Genomic DNA, 3,295 nt, shown 5'->3' with positions numbered 1-3,295 from the left:
CTCTCCCCTCTCTGAGGTAGATGTCTACCCTCTCTGTAAGGCTGCTGGGCCCTCTCTCCCCTCTCTGAGGTAGATGTTTACCCTCTCTGTACAGGTGCCGGCCCCTCTCTCTGCTCTCTGAGGTGTTTCCCCCTCAGTGAAGCTGCCTGCCCCACTGTCCCCTCCCTGCGGTAATTTTTCCCCACCCTCCCAGTCAAGCCCTGCCCCTCTCTGGTGGCTTCCTCCTCAGTAAAGCTGCCTGACTCTTCCCTCTCTCTAAGGTGGCTTCTCCCTGTATGAAGCTCCTGTCCCCCTTCGCCCCCAGTGAGGCTGCCCAGTCTGGGCTCCCTTTTCTGAGGTGGCTTTCCACCTTCACTGAGGCTTCCTGCCCCTCGCTGAAGTTGCACCTACTTTTCCTCCACCCTGGATGCAGCATGAGCCCAGCAAATATGACAGGTTGGGCAGGAAACCTGAGTATGTGCTGTATGCTCAGGCTCTAGATAGGGACACGTTCGCTATACTGCTTCCCTGCTGGCCTGAAAGCGGCCCATCAATCAGAGGGAAAAACCTTCTGCCTACTCAGATCCTCTTCTCCCAGAGAGAAATGGATTGATTGCATAGGTGTATCCCTCCCCCCGGTCACCGAGCCTGAAGACAGGAGCCCAGCCCCTCCCATTTCTTGGCGAATGAGGGATACATCAAAGGACTTGTGCATCTCCCAGACATGAGGGGACAGAGCAGGTTGGGATTGTGCACAAAGGAGCTGCAGGTCCAGGCCAATAAATAGCAGGAAAGGAAAGCCTGGATCTGACAGCGATCTGTCTAGATGCCTTCAGAAGGCATTCGTCACAGAGCAGTTCCTCCCGAATGGGACCTGTATTTGAAACGATACCTTTTTCATGCCGTAAAGGATTATTGGCACTGGAAACAGTGCAACAGTGAGTGCCCATATTGCACACGAAGGGACCATCTGTGCTGGAAACTCTCCTGCGGATGACACCTATTTTGCACCGAGGAATCGTGTCTGAATTGCCTCACTGCTAAGGCTTCCACCACACATCCGCAGTGGAAATGTTTTCTAAGTGTTTTAAAATGGGTCCAGTAAAAATAGGTGCAGTTGCCTTCACTGCATTATAGTTTAAACAGATTTCAATCAGTTTAGTTCTACTGAACCCGTTTTAAAACTGGCTGGAATATTAAAAAATTCCCCTCGTCCTAGGGGGCGGTTCAAAGCGACTGAAGAGTATGAGCTGAGCTCCCTTGGCCACATTTGAAAATTTCAATTTATAAATAAGTGTAACCCTTCTGGGAGTTATGCTTATTTGTGTAGGCCTTCGGGGTGCTGCATCATTGATGCGCTACTTCAAAGTCTAACCACAGCATTTATCTTTATATGGTTAGTCATCTTAAATGCTATATTGTGACACCTTCTAACATACAATGAACAAAATTAAACCATACATTCCTCTCTGAATTCAAAGTTACCATGAACACTTACGTGAACAAAGCTCCTATATTAGGGAAACAGCAATTTTACATAGTATTTGTTTTAATGTACATACTCTAGCTAAGCTTTCTTTATAATTATACATTTACAAGTTTGTATAACTGAAGGAAAGCTGAATGAGAAAATGTTTTCTTCTCTTTGAAGATCAAACAAACTGTGAGCAAGACTGGCACTTGAGAGAGAACCATTCGCAGATCAGAAATGTCAGGTCCTGGAAAAAGTATTTATCTTAATAAGGTAACATAAAAAAATTGGAGGTTTGAGGCTGATCAGCACTCCGAGGAAGTAAAATCCCTTGACCTGAAACCCTATCATTTTAAAACATTATTTTATGTACAATTGTTCTGTTAAACTACAAACCTAATAAAGTCATGTGCCCTCTCTGCCTCAGCTCTCCAATCTGTAAAAGTAGGATAATGATACTGACCGTCTTTGTAAACTGCTGTCAGACGTATTGATAAAATGTGCTATAGAAGCCCGAAGTGTTATTTGTTGGGCCCCATCTATATATTACACTTAAGGTATGATTAAGCAGTTAAGTGGTCATCCAGCCACACATTCAATCAATTAATGCCATGTTAAAAGGAGGAATAAGCTACAAAGTTATTCCACAAAATATGGAATATAATGAAATATTAAAAATATGGAATATTTTGCGGAATAACTTTGTACCTGCTTCCAATCATGCTATTGAACATGAAACCAGGAGTCCCTGTGGCTGAGACCCCTATCAGCAAGGTCTCATTTAGCTCAATCTTTGGAAAGTTTTGCTTTATGCCTACACTGTCATCCTGCCAAGGCAGCTTTTGTTCTTATGTTCTTATATCCACATGATTAGTGGGTACTTTTCTATCCATTGTAGTCTTTCTGTCTTTCTTTAAATATGTGCCTAAGGTCAGGTACAGACATTACACTTTTACCAGTATAAGTGATCAGAAACCAGTTTATACCCATAGCAAAATAGAAGTTCAGCACACTTGGACTGGTTTCACAATTTTTAAACCAGTCTATGATTTGCCCCCTCCTCCCCTTCCCCACCAAAGGGTGAATGTGTGTTCTGTTCACTACCACTACGCCACTTACAGAAAGTCATGTAACATTTAAATCAATTTCGCCTCAGGCTTTTTGAATGGCTGTACCTACCCTAAGTGCTGTTCTTGAACATGCTTTACTAAATTTGGACTGTTATTAGGAGTTGGATAGGTAGTCCAACTAGTGAAAAGCATCATAGTTTTAAATTGAATTTCAAAAAAGTTTTAATTTACTTTTTACCATTTTTTAATTTTACCTTGTACCTTTTAACTAATTATTTTATTCCTTGAATGCTGATTATCTAAAATAGTAATTTTTTTCATCCCCATAAGGATATTGAACTTAACAATGGGGTAAATTCTGAATAAATCCTATGAAATTTAATATTGTGCTGCAAAAGAGTCTATACAATGCATTGCCTTAATATTGCCCTTGGGTTACATAGCTAGGATATTATTTCCTTAATGCTACAGTAATAATATTGGAAGATAGCCACCTTCCCTATGTAATATATTTCTATATTTTTTAAGTAACAGTTATATGTACTAAGCAACTTTGAAAAATTCCTAACCGTAAGCTTCTGAAGCAGTATAGGTATACCTTTATAGTCATAGTTTCATAGTTGGTAGGGTCGGAAGGGACCTGAGCAGATCATCAAGTCTGACCCCCTGCTGTGGCTGGAAAGAGTACTGGGGACAAATGACCCGAGCAAGGTGTTCATCTAGCCTTGTCTTAAAGACCCCCAGGGTAGGAGCCAGCACCACTTCTCTTGGAAGT

Source organism: Crocodylus porosus, unplaced genomic scaffold, assembly GCF_001723895.1.
Source record: "Crocodylus porosus isolate Cpor-Errol unplaced genomic scaffold, CroPor_comp1, whole genome shotgun sequence".
Classification (NCBI taxonomy): domain Eukaryota; kingdom Metazoa; phylum Chordata; order Crocodylia; family Crocodylidae; genus Crocodylus; species Crocodylus porosus.
Note: the sequence above shows the minus strand (reverse complement) of the source record.